Raw genomic sequence first — 16,514 nt, 5'->3', positions numbered from 1 at the left:
ATGTCTCTCTAGTCTGCTCCTAGCTTGCCAGCCACATCGCTGCAGGGCTCTGAGTCAAGAAAGGAGATTTTATTGTGCTTAGAGCCATTCTCTCCTGTATATTCCTGAGCAAAGTGACCCAAAGATAACGTTCACCTTTAACTCGGGTGAATTATGTCCCTTTACATTAAAGACTTTCCTTTCCCTGAGCTTAATCAAAATACTTTTTGATATGAGTTCTCATGCAAGCCAATTGGCCTCACTTTGCTCCAGGGTCACATCCTCATAACCATAGCTAGCTTTTTTGAAAATACTTAACCACCAGTCTGTAAAGAGAATTATTCTAGGGAGCATGTTAGTCTAAGAAAATATTCATCCTAGCTACCAGAAAAGTCACTTATTAATTTATGCTCTATGATTGCAAATAATATTTTCACAGTAGGAGGACAACGTGGAAAAAGAAATGTTATTGCCTAATGAATTCTGATCAATCCTGTGATGGATTATTAACCATAAAGACGAACACTGAATGAATAGAATTTGGAATTACTTGAACTACTTGAGGAGCATTTTTCCTCTGTCTTGTGATTTGGATGACCAGACACCTTCTATTCTTTGCACATGCTTCAGCCACAAGTGAGCAATCAGCGCTTCCTAACTCCAGCTCACATCCTTTGGATATGTTCAAAGTCCCTGATCAGGACATGATCATTAAGCTAATACCTCAGTGAAATAAGCCAATAAATTTGTGGGAATGATAAAATCAACAAGGCCATGGTGCATCAGGCTTTGGGCTGGGCATCTATTATTGAGTCATTATGCACGTGAGAATCTTCTGGACTATAGTTATGTAGTGGTTCTCTAAGTTTTCTGGGGATTGATGGTCCCAACAAAATCATGAAAATCCCACTTTTGCTGAAAATATCACACATGTATAAGTTCAAGCCCTTACATACTGGATATATATAGATAGAAGTTTACGTAGCTCTCTATAGAGAGTTAAGTATTTATTGGACAGAAGAAGAAAAGAGAACCTTGATGTTATCGCCCCCTTAGAACACTCCATGAAGGAGTTCAGGCACTAACTCAGATCACAGAGCATTTTTAATGTTGAAGAATCTCTGTTTCCTTATTTTATAATTCCAGTGTTGGTTCATTCCAAACGATGTGTTCTTTTTTTCTACAAGGCAAGACCTAAATGGAATTACTGTTTGTGTATGTGTGTGTGATTTAAGAAGGGAGTCATTGTTTACTAACTGTAGTTAGGAGGTGAATGAATCTAATTCTTAGACTTAGTGACTAGAAAAAGTAAAAAAAAAAACGTAATCGCCACAGAAATAAAAGTAGAACACTGAGATGGTTTGAGGTTTGTGAAAAATTTAGAAATTGATAAAGCATTAAGGAATCCTGTCTTTTTAATGGAAATAAAAATGAAGCAGGTGGATAATGCGGCCAAAGATTCAGGGCTATATTTTCCACTTTCAGCATTTTGGTTTCCTTATTTTTAGTGTAACAAATTGTTGTGGTTAAGGCTTGAGTATTGGTATTAATGTTTAATGAAAGTTATATATTTTTCCCTTCAAATATATAATTTTAAAAGACTTGCTGCATGCTTAGGTGCAATCTTATTATATTGAAGAGCCAGATTTTTTTTCCAACAGAATACATCTGTGATTATCATATGATGAAATATACCTTATTCTACTCCTAAATGATCAGTTTCTCTTCTTCCTCCAAAACTATTTTTTTTTTTTTTTTTTTTTTTAGAGAGGGAGAGAAAGAGAGCGTGTATGTGTGAGCAGGTGCCTCTCCAAAGCTATTTTTGATTCCAAAATATTCTGAAATAAAAAATCAGGTTGAAAATTAAATAATTATGGGCACCTTACACAGTGGTATTGGTTCTGAGGTGATGAAGCATGTAGTTCTTTTAGGGGGTGTGGTTTAAGCAAAAAAAATCTCCTTTTGAAGAACAGATAGAAATATTAGAATACACGACTAGTCTCAGGAGATGTAGCAGGCAGAATGATGGCCCCCAAAGATGTCCATGTCCTAATCCTCACAGCCTGTGAATGTGTTACCTTACCCTGTGAAAATGAATTAAGGTTGCAAATGGAATTAAGTTTATTAATTGGCTGACCTTAAAAGAGGGAGATTAGATTAGATTACCCAGGTGGGTCCAATGTAATCAAAAGGATCCTTAAAAGTTGAAATGGGCAGGGAAGGAGATCAGAGTGATGTTACAGGAGAAGAAATCAACCCACCATTACTGGCTTTAAAGATAGAGGAAAAGGCCAGAAGCCATGGAACGGAAGTGGCCTCCGGAAGCTCGAAAAGACAAGGAAACAGATTCTCCCCTAAAGGGAATGAATTCTCCCCTAGAGCATCTAGAAGGGAACGCAGCCCTGCTAAGAGAAATTTTACCCCCGTGACCCATTTTGGATTTCTGACCTACAGAACTGTAAGACAGTAAATTTGTGTTGTTTTATACATGTGTAATTTGTTACGGCAGTGGTAGTAAATGAACGCAGGAGGTGTCTCACCTTCAGATCTGGCTTTGCTAATTCATTTCTCTCAGGTGTGATACGAGTGGGTTGTGATTTAGCTAAAGGCGAAGGCACTAGTGTTTATCTTCACCCCTCCAATAACTAGCACGTTCCTAGCACAAAGGCATTCAGAGTTGGTGAATATGTCTGTGAGATTTATATACCTCATCCTTGGCTACATGCTCATAAGATTGAGCTGCATGTTCAATTTCTTAATAGATTTTGGAAATATGTTTAGTGATTTTACTTACACTAAATGGTACAACTAAATGAATTATATTTTCAAAAAAAATGTATTTTAATTTCAAACAGTTTTGTCCCACTTTATCAACTTATGGTTGGCTAGCTGGCAAGGAAAACAATCCATTTCCAAGACCAGCGAGTTCTCATTTTTGTTTAGCTACGTAAATATAATGACGAAGGGAGGAAGGGAGTTCAGGAGAAAGAGAGAGAGAGAGAGAGAGCACAAGGGGGGAGAGAAAGAGAGAGATAGATTGATTCTTCGAAGATTTGATGATTAATATCCTAACCCCAGTCAATCTTGGTGGAAAAAGACTCAATTATGCAGTACCGGTTGAGGAATAGTTTTACTGTCAAAAAGCTTGTATTTGTTGCGATTGAATGTGATTCAGGTAACCCCAGTGGAATGGTAAAGTCAGATTAAGTTGAGATTTGATTGGGTTTGCATGACCAATAACCCTTCCAATTTAATGGAATAAATAGTACCTCTATGTGTGCTTAACATATTGACATTATCTATACCAGAATGAATTATTTTTGAAGGAATAGAAGGATTTTCTGAAATCATGTTTAGGAAGACCTGTGACATAATAGCATTTGATCATCTGGATTCAAATATATCAAATGCGGGGTGTAAAAACCTGCTAGGATTAGCCCAAGGTGCAGGTAATGGTCCTGTCTTGCCGTTCTTGTATGATAATGATGTTCCACTGTACAGTTTATGAATGGAATCTAATATAATCTAATACAAAACTGCAAGATTGAAGAAAAGCCTGGTCATTTAGAATTTTTCTCAATTTTTAAGTCATTAGTTCATTATGTGTGCATATATGTATCTAAATTTTTTTCTCATGGTAATTTCACTAGTAGACTAATAATATCAGATTTTTAAAGCATTTGCAAAATTGAAATAATTTTTGAGCTTTGCAAAATCATATTTGGGAAAATGTGCCAAGGCCATCAATGATGGTGATTTGGAATGTATTGTATTTTGGAATGTAAAGTATTTTTTAGCATTACGAACTACAAATTAAAAGAAAAAAAATAAACATGCCAAGTATTTTAGCTTTTCTATCCAGGTAAAGATATACAGCTAGGGGCACTGACTATCTGGAGGGGATATAGTTGATGGGCCAGACAGTGTACCTTAATATTTTGTGGCTCACGGACTCCTTTGAAATTTTGACGAAATCCATGGTCCCTCTCCTTAGAACAATGTATACATACACACACGTGCGTGCGCATGCACACACACACACACACACACATTTGTATTTTATGCACTTTCCCAGAAGGCTTATATAGCCTTTGAAACCCATTCATGAGCTTGCAAGGGTAAGAACTTGTTCTTTAAACATGTGGCTTTCTTGTCTGGACTACACTAAGACAATCAACGTGAACTTTGGTTTCTCAGGAGACTTCAGGAATGTGGCATTTCTGTATTCTAAGGAATGAATTATTTGGGATGCACTGTAATTTAAAATTTTAGCCCGTTGATGACCTAACCTCAAGTAGATCCAGGTAATTGCTTCTGCTCAAAGTCTAGGGTTTTAAAGAAAGCAGAAAATTTTAGATGGAAAGTGGATTCTAGGACTCAGAATAAAGAATTCAGACAAAACCAAAGATTATGAAGTGGAAGCAGATTCTGATTTCCCCAAACTGACTGATGAGTGAAAGTTGATGCAGGTAGGAAAGAATGAGAGTGGTCTTTACTGCTACCTCATTAAGGCAGGCATGGTTGTATGTACAGGAGGCCTGCCTGGAGGTTCTGGAAGTAGTGGAGGAGGTCCTGAGAACATGGGCACCAAAGTACTGGGCGGTGGATTTAGAAAATGATTGATCAAGAGACAGGGGTGGAGGGAGTAGGGGTGGGGAATGATTAAGCAATAGGCATTATGGCTGACTTGATCTTGAACCTTCATCTTTGGACTTAGGTGACTTTCATGCATCTTCTCCGATATTGGGACAAAAGGCAGGCTGGGTTGACCTCACAAGGAGGAAGAAGCCTGCAAATCTGGCAAGGGTAAAAAAACAATGCTAATCTGGGTTCTTTGGGAAAAGCATATGCATTTATGTGGTCTATATGTATCTAAAAAAAGTCATCTATATTAGCAGGCAAATTCTAGCATGACCTAATGTTACTTACTCTTTGGAAGTCCTCTGGCTCACTCCTCTTTCTCTAATTAAAATTATTAGTAATATGACTGAGAATGTGAGTTCAAATGCCCAGTAGAATTTCTGATGACCTTTGATGACCTTCATCTTTGAAGAAGATTTTTTTGTGAGTTCCTGAAAGATTTCATCAGGGATTCGGGTCCTCAACTCCAAGACTTTGTGGCTGTTCTTTGATCTTGTTCTGGCATCAACCCAAACGTGGAAATTTGCCTCTTTCTTTATTTTGTATGCATACACACCCAGACACATACACACTCAAATATTCTCAAACATTCATCTTGGAAACAAGGGTTTGTTGTGTAGAGCTGACTTTGCTGATGGTTTTAGGACATGAAGGTTAATATATTTCAACAATTCAATTGAAAATAAAATGTTCAAAAGTTGGTGTGGGCAACAAATGAGGGCTGAATCTAGCCTTTTTCCTCCATTAACCAAGCCATCGATGGAGCATGGGCTGTCTCTGCCCATAGGAAGGGTTACCTTTTAAAACTCCTGCAAAGACACCATGCCATCCACTTACCAACACTTTTACTGAGTCTATTCAGAGGTGACATCTTTTCTGACTTTGTACAAATGTTCCATATAGACTAGCTGCCATTCTGCCTGTGTTAGAGTCTTTTAGCTACTCTGCATATTGTTTAGCTGTTCTGAAGAGCACTGGAGGCAGACTGCATGAGTTTGAATCCCAGCTCTGCCACATATGAGCTGTGTGTGACAGTGTGTAGGTTATTGAAACTATCTGTATCTCATTTTCCTCTTCCATAAAGCAGGAATAGTAAAGGTTCTATCCACTTTATAGGGTCATTGTGAGGACTAAGTGACATATAAGCATGTAAAGTGCTTAGAAACGTTGTTTAGCACATAGTGCTCAATAAATGCTAGTCATTAATATTCTCCTAAATATGTCATTTATGCAGTAAATGACAATATTTTATTTGTGTAATAAAATTTCTAGTAGTTTCATGTTACTAACAAAATAAAGTTCCAACACCTCAACCTGACATTTAAAGACTGTTTACCACATCCCTTCATCCCTCTTCTTTGACATATGATGAAGCCTCTACATTAGCCATATGGTTTGCTCCTGGACAACCCCATCTCACTGTTCACCCCCAACTCTAAACCTCCTCTCATGTTGCTGGATACACCTAATAGTACAATTCACATGATACATTCTCAAAAGACATTTGACAAATGTGTGTGAAGGTTAAAAAAACTATTTCCTTCCCCAGTGAAGTGTGAAAGAATAAAGGAAGGAAGAAGAGAGAAATCCAAGCATTCTTTAACTGGTAGTTAATGAGAATTGAAGTCAAAGGCTGTTATTGGGACCTTCATTACCTTTGAATACAATGCGCCCACCATAGTATGTCTACTTGTAAGCAAAACTACAAGGCAGATACCTCCTCTAGTTTCTTTTTCCTAGTGCTTTTCACCTAAATTAAGGTACCACTATCTCTTCCAGAAATATCTGGTTTTCAGTGAGGATGAAAGCCTAGAATAGACGATGTTACAAAGAGTGACAATTTAGACTATAGCAGGAGTGGGTGTGTCATTTTTTTTCCAAGTTGCCTTCAAATATCATCCTTTGGGCAGTTGCTTAATTTGTGGGAACATGAGCATAGTTATCTAATTAATAAAAGAAGAAAATGAAAAAGATAAAAGAGGAAGGGCATCCTGACCCCTAGTGTTTATTTTTCTGCTCCTGGTGGGTGTGCTACTACTCCAGACTGTTTAATTGGCCTCTTTTCTGTCCTTATGACCTAGTTCCTTCTGCTTTGTGACTGTCGCTTTGGTGTGTGAGAGAGGCTAAATGCCATTGATTTCCTTCTTTAATTTTGGTGATTATTTCTACGCCCAGAGGGAAAAATCATCTGAGACGCAATCCTAAAAGCTGCCGACAAGCTGGCAAGGCATTCAAGAGAGCGGATGATGCTACAGAGAAGGTTTTGGGTGCTCATGGGTAAATGAAATGGTTGGCTTATCTGACCTTTCTCTTTTGAAGCTGGCACTGTGACAAAGCATCACACAGCTAAGCAGGAGGGCTCGATGCTCTGACCAGGAGAGATACTGAGCTGTGCCACCCCTTAAAAACACTCAACTGGTAACCATAAAAAAGAATGAGACCTTGCCATATGCAATAACGTGGATGGACCTAGAGGGTATTAGGCTAAGTGAAATAAGTCAGACAGAGAAAGAAAAAAAAAATACCATATGATTTCATTTTTACATGGAATCTAAAAAAACAAAACAAAAGAACAAAAGCAGAAATGGAATCATGAATACAGAGAGCACACTGGTGGTTGCTAGAGGGGAAGGGTTTGGGGAATGTGTGAAGTACATAAAGAGGATTTAGAGCCACAGACTTCCAGTTATAAAATAAATAAGTCATGGGGACAAAAAGTACAGCAAAGGGCATGGAGTCAATAATATTGTAATAATGTTGTATGATGACAGACGGTTACTACACTTATCATGGTGAGCATAGCGTAATGTATAGAATTATTGAATCACAATGTTGTCCACCTGAAATTAATGTAACGTATGCCAATTAGACTTTAATTTAAAAAAATCACTGTGCTGGAAGGAGGAGACCTATTTTCTATTCTGCTCTGTCAGTAAGTCTTTCTACTGCTCCACATCTTAGTTTTTCATCTGTAAAATGAAGGGTCATTCATTGAAATATTTATTGAGCACTCGGCATTGTTTTAAGTGCTGGGGATAGGTCAGTGAACAAAACTGACAAGATTCTTGCTCTTGGTGTGTTGGGGTGGGGGGATGCAGGGAATGGAGACAGTCAACAGACCCATAAATTAATACAGAAGAAAATTGCAGATACTGATAATAGCTGTGGAAAGAAAAACACTGGGTGGGATGGCAGAAAGTGACTAGAGGTGGATTAGGGGAGATCTCTTTGAGAAGACGGGCATTTAAGCTGTACTTGAATAATGAGAATGAGTCATGCTATAGGGCAGCAGTTCCCAGAGAAAAGGCACAGTTGGTACAAAAAGAGACTAGAAGGCAACAATTAGGTGAGTGTCTTTGCGGGCCTGGCAGAATGCCAGGGTGAGGAGACTGAGAGGAGACTGACAAGAGATGTGATTAAAGAGGTGGGTGGGGGCCAAGGAAGTCTTTGCTGACACTGTGAGGGGTTTGAATTTATTTTCATCATCACATAAACCCATTGAAGCGGATTGTCCAGTGGAAATATAACATGAGCCACCTATGTAATTTTAAAATGTTTAGTAGCCACGTTAAAAAAGTAAAAGAAATAGATGAATTAGATTTAATAAGTGTTATTTAACAAAATATATAAAAATATTATCATTTCAACATGTAGTCACAATTAAAATTATTGAGATATTTTACACTCTCTTTTTGAATTAAGTCTTAGAAATCAGTGTGTATTTTACATTTATAGCACGTTTCAGTTTGGATGCCAAATTTTCATTGGAAATAATTGATCTACATTAGGATTTCATAAAATTTACATTTGAGATGGTGGATTCACATACCCGACTTGTTTCAAACATACTTAAATGCTTTCCAATAATTAAATCCAGAATCAGTCTTTAAATTTAGAATAATCAAAATTAAATAAAATTTAACATTCAGTTCTTCAGTTCTTCAGTTACACTAGGCAAAAGTGCTTGATAAACACATGTGGCGAATCGCTGCCATATTGGACAGATCAGGATTGGAAGGTTTCAAGCAGGAATAACAGGATTTGATTTGCTTTAAAAGGACCACTGGCTGCTGTGTGAAGAACTGACTGTGGTAGAGAAAGTATAGGTATTGGGAACTGATTACACAGAGGTCAGCAAACTTTTTCTATCAAGGGTCAGATAGTAAAAAGGGGCCAGATAATAAATATTTTAGGCTTTGTGGGCCATATGGTCTTTGTCTATACACAATTCCTCTATTGTAAAACAAAAGCAGCCATAGGTGATACATGAAAGAATGAACATGGCGGTTTTCCAATTAAACTTTATTGATGGAGACTGGAATTTGAATTTCATATAATTTCACATGTCATGAAACATTATTCCTTTGATTTTTTTTTTTTACAATCATTTAAAAATGTAAAAATGATTCTTAGCTTACAGGACATACAAAAAGAGGCAGCAAGTGGAATGGTGAGCTGGAGTTTGCTGACCCCCAAATCAGGGGTGTATGGCAGTAGCCCAAGGGGGAGGTGATGGTTCTGGGGAGCTGAGGGTGCAGCAGTGGGAAGAATGTGGTTCCTGAGGCTGGGCTTGATGATAGTCTGGGTGTTGGGAGCCAGGAAAGGGAAGAGTCAAGAATGAAGGCATTAGGCTTCGTTTTTGAGCCTGACCAGATGGTTTCTAAAGTTCTCTTTAGCTCCAGCAGTTTGTGATCTATGATTTTTAAGTGGAATCCACTTTTTGACCAGAGTTTGGAATGATACTCTTCCTCCTCCTTGAGTAGATACATTCCAGTATCTGGAAATTGTAAACCGGGAATTTTCTCTGATAAAGGAGTGTTGGATATTTCAGCTCTTCACTGACAGCATCATTAAGGCATTTTTTAATTTTTAATTTTTATGTTGTGGAATTTCATGGACCTTAAGACAAACTTCTGTACAAAGTATACTTTTGTACACGTACCAGTAATATCCTTCATTTCTGGACAGCTATGGTCCTGTTTAAATGGATTAAACTGGCTTGTTTTAAAACAAGTTCTATGGGAATTCCAGATCATTTAGGTCCTTCCCTCCCCTCTTTTTGTTCTGTCCTATTGTAGTTATCTCCTGGGGAGCAAAGTTTTCATGGATTAAAACAGCAATTGATTTTTGTTCTTAGCTTTTATTTGTATGTATCCTTTCACCTCAGATATATCATGCATCGCCAAAGAAACTCATAAATTATAGACTAAGCAAAAGTTAAAATTAGATCTGAGTGTGGTGTAATGCCCAAAGGAAACTATTTGAAAAGGTTACAAGCTGTCAAAAAACAATTTGTATGGCTAAAAGCCACACAGTTAGATGCTGTTAATGGAGTATCTGCCATGATTATTTGGGCATGGGTTGCTTATTACGTCTCTGTGGCAACTAATCAGTGTATTTCTTTGGAAGCCAGGGACGGCCGGAATTCGGCACCTCTAATACCAAAGAAGTGTGTGGTCGAATGTGTCGTTCCACATCAAACAAACCGCACCTCTTCTCTCTCCAGATTTTAATAATTCCCCACCCCTCCCAAATTGTCATTGGTGCTGATTGCAAGAATAAAGACTAGTTACTTCAGTGAAAGGATCATAAAGTCAATCATGTGGATAAAATTACTGAGCCATCCAGCCAGCTGGTCTCTATTTGGCTCCACTTTGGTTCATTAGTTTATGGGGTGAATTCACTCCATATTTAAGGAAAGCAAAAACGGCATCAAAACTCGTTTGTAATTAATTGCAGCTTTTTAGAAAGGAATGTATTTGCAGATGAAGAATATGCAATGTCAGATCCTGATTTCTGATTATGTTATGCATCTGTCTAAAATGTAACTTTCTTTTTCGTTTATCTTAACGCTGGATATAGGTTAGACAATTTTTCAGACCCTTACCACTATTATCCGCGTTTTAAGAGTTTCTCTTTGCCAACTTCAAAAACTTTGACATAGCCCATCATTGGTTGGCTGGAGCCCCTGCATCTCCAAACAGTGTAAGAGTCATTTGGATGCCTGGCCATCTAATCTGGTGCTTGTCTCAATGTATGGTCATGCAAGTGATTAGATGGGCTTGTGCAACTGTAAACTGTCATTGACATGACTATATATCACAAAAACATTGTGGTTTCTATGCTTTATTAGTGGCAAAATGGCTAATGTTAATTACTTGGGCATTTAATGGACCCAGAAATAACAAATACATGATTCTCTTGATTTGGAAACATTTTACAAAAGGACATAAAAGCAGTCAGGCAACTCTGGAGCTGTGCCTCTACACGTCTAACTCCTCATAAGTACCAAAGTAAGGGCAAAGGACACAAATGCTTTTAAACAAAAGGAACCCAGTAGGACAGAGCACTAATACTTAATGCTAGCTCTCGTAAACACAGAAAGGAAAAATCTGTTGAACGAAGAAGCCAAGTGTCATAAATATGCCTCCCTATGTCAAAGACTGGAATTAGTTCTCACAGAACACAACAGGCAAAGGCAAAACAGAATTTCAGTTGGCTACTTCTGGTGGAAATAATCCACCCCAGAGTAAGTCAAGCCACTGACAAAAACATTTCTTTGGAAGTGATGGGTACTTGGGATGGGAGCCCTGTGGCTACAGAGTGAGAGCTCAAAATGTGTTTGGAGGGATGTCCAAGTATGCAAATCCCTACCAGATGCCACGAGCCACAAGGGCCACAGGGCTCGCCATGACATTTGGACCACCTTTGGACCATATCTCATCCCCCTCCAAGTCCTGCACCACCTGAACTTGCAAGAAATTACCCACAAATCGAAAGTTAAAGAAAAAGTCAGCATCATGTAAATGGACCACTAGGAAAAGGAATTTGTTTCAAATGAGGGTGTTTCAAGACCCTCATTTGACATGAGGAGACTGAGGCCCAGAGAAATGAAAATGGTGAAGGAACTTGCTCAAAAGTACCTATTTACTTAGTCAGTTGGGGTAATTAGCAGAATATTTTACAAAATGACTTTAATATGTGTTTTAACTAATCCTCCAAAAAACAAACAAACAAACAAACTTACAAGGTAAGTAGAGAAGGTATTATCTTCAAAACATTTCAGGTAAAGGAAGTGAAATCCAGAGAAGTAAAGTAATTTGCCCAAGACCATCTAACTAGGAAGTCATGATCCCTTCTACCTAGTTCTTTTTGACACTATGAACTTTCCATTATTATAAATTGCCTCCAGATTTAAGTTCCTTTTTCTTCCCATGTAGTAGCCAAGCATAACGAAAAGCTAAAGCATGAGGAAAGAAAGAAAGGAACAAAGGAGTAGAATTAGCTTTGTGCCTAATTCCACAGATAATAGCTTTCTCAATTAGAGTAGATATGCTGAATACCTCCTGAGTACATTGGCGGAGGAGAAAAACCTACAAGTCTGGTAGTAATACTTCATAAATGAGCCAGTTTTTGCATTCTTTGAACCTATTTTTCCTCTCTTAAGGTCCCTCAATATTCCACCCCTCGAAATCCCCTCAAAATTAATACAGGCTCAAATAAAGTAAAAATGAATTGTTGCTTTCAAAAAATGACATAGGGCCCTAAGAAATGTATCCCGTCAGAAATGCAATTTTAATGGCCTAAGTTATATAAATGACACATAATAAAACATTATAATTACCTATTATTTACATGTGTGTTCTAAGAATTTCTTAAAATTAATTGGGAGCAGGATTAACAACTTTAATCACTTTATGAAATATTCATGAGAATTCATAAAATCTACAAGGCATTTCTTTAATGAATTAATGATATTTAATATCTTTTCACAGAATCTAAGGGCAGAAAAACCCAATTTGATAATGCAATGTAAGGTTCTGAAGTTACGGTCCGTCTCGCTGAAGGAATGGCTACTGACACATTGTTCTTAGCTGTCCGCTCCATCCATTGCGACACAAGCGAGTCTTTTCTGCTTTTGATCATGAACCAGAGTCTCCCAGCCGAGTCTATTCAATGTGACAAAAACCATAACGAGAATACCTTTGCAGATAGTACTTAGTTTCTGAAAGATTCATTCTAATGTCAGGGGCAGGATATCACAGCGCTAAGTTGAATGAATACTTAGAATCTCAGGGCAAGATTTGAAATTACTTCTCTCTCTAACAGGAAGTGAATGAGAGTCAAGATGAGGTAGTTGAGGTTAGTAATCTGCAGGAGGACAATTCACCATATGTATATGGTAATGCTGAAGTATCTTCTTAAGTCTTTTTTTTTTCTTTTAAGGTTTTATTTTATTTGAGAGAGAGAGAGCAAGTGAGCATGAGGGGGGGCAGGGAGGGACAGAAGGAGAGGGAGAAGCAGACTCCCCATGGTTGAACAGGGACCACCACATAGGGCTCAATCCTAGGAACGTGGGATCATGACCTGAGCCCAAGGCAGATGCTTAGCAGACTGAGCTACCCAGGCACCCAAAGTATCTTCTTAAGTCTTAATTGTTTGTATTCTCCAGCCACCCCTGCACTTTTCCTCAAATCCAGCAGGTAGGCTCCAACTATAATGAGGACTAAAGTGAAATAAATGAGAAAATTAAATCTTAATATGTTGTCAAGGAAATATTACTGACAAAATGGGGGGAGATTATTTTTTACCTTTTCCAGTTTTGTAACCTGGAAACTACATATAAACGTAACCTTGACATTTAACTATAGTTAAATAAGACTTCATGCTTTGTCTATAAGTTGAGACTAAAATTTTACAATTAATAAAACAACCTTTATAATATTATGATTATGTGACTATTACTCATTGTAGAAGCCAATAGTATAAATGAATTCAGAGAAGAAAAACTATAATGAGCCCTATGTCACTAAATCCCTGTGAAGGAAAATAGTCTTAGCCGAATACATGAAGGGATGGTAGATTCTCTGTTAGATATCTTTTACTTTTTTCATTCCCTCTCATTCATACTCAGTTGCTAGTGTTTCCTTTTGTTTTAGGTCATCAACTAACTTGTATTTTTCATTTTCTTGAGTATCCTTCTCAATAAACACTGTTTACAGGAATGCTGTTTATGTGGTAAGTTTTCTGGCTTCCTGACTGACAATTTTTTTCCTTTTGTTTTTAGACTTGAGTAGAAAATCAGGGCTTCAAAATTATTTCTTCCCAGGCCATTAGAGGAACTGCTCCATTGTTCACAACATTCCACGACAATTCAAATTATCATTCTTTTGTATGAATCATGTGTTTTTTTTTAGTCTCCTTCAGTTCACAGAATTTGTTCTCTTTGTAAAAAATGATTTTCTTTACCCCTTTACCCCTCTCCAACTCTCGATCTCTTGCTAGATGGATGCTGGATATCCATATCTTTTAACATTTTACCCAACATTTCCATCATTTTTTTCTTTTTGCTCTTTGTTCTAGGAAATTCTGTCTACTCCATCATCCTTACCACCAGTTTGGTTACAGCACTCTCCATTATTTAGTTTGTACGCTAAAGTTTTCATTTGTCATTCATACTTCTAATATCTCTTTACTGTCTATGATAATGTAGTTTCTTATATTGTTCTTTTCATATTGTGGCCTATTCAAATTTTACGGGTATATTAACTTCTTTAGTTTCTCTGAGGAAATTAAATTAGAATTTTCTAAATGTATTTTTCTGTTTCTTCCAAGGTCAGATTTTTTGTTTGTTCACTTTCATCCTTCTCTTTGATGTCACTGACTTTTTCTCAATGGCCACTGCTCCGTGATTCTCAGTTCATATTTGGGAATGAGGGACCGATTTACTTAATAGGAATTAATTGAATTGAATTTACTCTGCAGTTGTAAATGGTAGAGTGTAAACACACTTTAGTACCATGATTTGGTTATATTTTCTTTAGTAAAATCCAAGAGGAAATAGAATGGGAGGGCAGAAGATACTAATGGAAAGCAGCACATCCAAAGGAACAAGTATTTCTGACTCCAGTTCTAGGCATCTGTGAAATGCTTGTCCCTTTTAGATGTGACTTGAAACTATAGCCAGAACACTGCATATTACAAATGAGGAAACAGGCAGAGGGTTAAGTGACTTGTCAAAAAAAGCAATTCTGATTTTCCTTTTGCATCAATAATTATATTTAGAAAGGAAGCACATTATAAATTTCTTTGAAGCCACATTGACTTTGCCTTGCACGTGGATTCATCTTTCTGAAAGGTGATACTGGGATGACAAAGTACCCTGGGATGAGTATGGATATGGTTCTTTCTACTAGCTATTGCTGTTTCTCAAATGGTTTTATTCATCTTCTCAGAAGCCAGTCTCAGTTTTTATTCTAATGTTAATCTCTGTCACATTCTCCATTGTTTTTGTAGAAAAGGCATATTCAAAATGGAATTCAAGAGACATCCATGTCTCCTATAGACCACACTCAGAAATAGACAGAGGCTGACCAATGACCACTGTTTTGTAATTTCTAAAACATAAAAATAAATTACTTATGGCAAGTGGCCAAGTTTTTTTCAAACTTATATTGCATCTTCTTGTGTGATTTCGGGTCTCACCCTTAGAAGCAGGAACCATGCATTTTGTTTTAAAATGATGTGAACATTTCTATTATCAAAGATAGCCAAAGAGAGAAAGAGACTCAGGTTTTGCATGTGGTAAGTACAGAGGCTGTAGACTGGAATCCTGGCTCAGTCATGCATTAACTGATTTATTGTGCGTAAATTGCTTAACCATTCTGAGCTTCAGTTTCCTTATCTGGAAAACGATTATTTAACAACACTTACCTTTTAGGGTTGTTTAAGGATTAGAATATAGGAATTCATTAAATAGTAAACTGTATTCTTCTTAGAATAGTCAGTTGCACAGACACCAAATGTTTATTGAGCTTATTATAAGATTAGGCCTTAATCCTTTAATTGAAATATATAACCAGCGGAGTTTTAGGAAACCGAAACACTTGGGAAGATAATGCAGCCTATAAAATATATGTGCCATTCTGCAAAGTTTATAAGTTTAATCATGATTCTTATACTGGAGCATGAAGAAAAGACAAATGAAATGTTATGGGTAATGTTTTAGATTCTTACTAATTTAAGATTGTTAAATGGGATTTTCTTTCTGTCTTGGAGCCTTGGATGGGACCCAAAAGATGAGGAAATCAGTGATAAGGCTGCCCATTCTGGGGAAAGAGGCTAGGCTCATCTGTATGGGACCAACTTTTCTCTTGTAGTCTGTAGAAGAGAATTCTACAGAGGTTTTTTGTTGTTTGTTTTTGAGAATTCTACAGTTTGAAGAGAGAAGGTGAAGATATAATTTTTTTTTAAAATATTTTATTTATTTATTTGACAGAGAGAGAGACACAGCGAGAGAGGGAACACAAGCAGGCGGAGTAGGAGAGGGAGAAGCAGACTTCCCGCGGAGCAGGGAGCCCGATGCGGGGCTCTATCCCAGGACCTGGAATCATGACCTGAGCTGAAGGCAGACGCTTAATGACTGAGCCACCCAGGTGCCCCGGTGAAGATATAATTTTTAACAAAGCTCTATGATTGTGATACAATTCATAAAACATACAATTCACCAATATGAAGTGTATATAATTCAATGGCTTTTAATATATTCAGAATTGTGAAGACATCACAAGAATCCATTTAAAAACATTTTCATTACCCTCAAACAAAACTTGTCAGCCCCTACCTATCACCCCTAGATCCTCAGCTGCCCTTCCCAACCCCCTAATCCTAAGCAACCACTAATCCGTTTTCTGCCTCTATTGATTTGCCTATTCTGGACATTTCATATGAACAGAATCATACAATTTGTGGTGTTTTATGAGTAGTTTATTTCACTTAGCATAGCGTTTTAAGTTTCATCCATGTCAGAGCATGTATCAGTACCTCATTTCTTTTTATTGCCTGATACCATTCCATTGTATAGACACATTTTCCTTATCCATTTATTAGTTGAT

Source organism: Leptonychotes weddellii, chromosome 9 (assembly GCF_054177405.1).
Source record: "Leptonychotes weddellii isolate Sample4059 chromosome 9, ASM5417740v2, whole genome shotgun sequence".
NCBI classification, from domain to species: domain Eukaryota; kingdom Metazoa; phylum Chordata; class Mammalia; order Carnivora; family Phocidae; genus Leptonychotes; species Leptonychotes weddellii.
The sequence above is the reverse complement of the archived record's forward strand: the minus strand, read 5'-3'. Positions refer to the sequence as shown.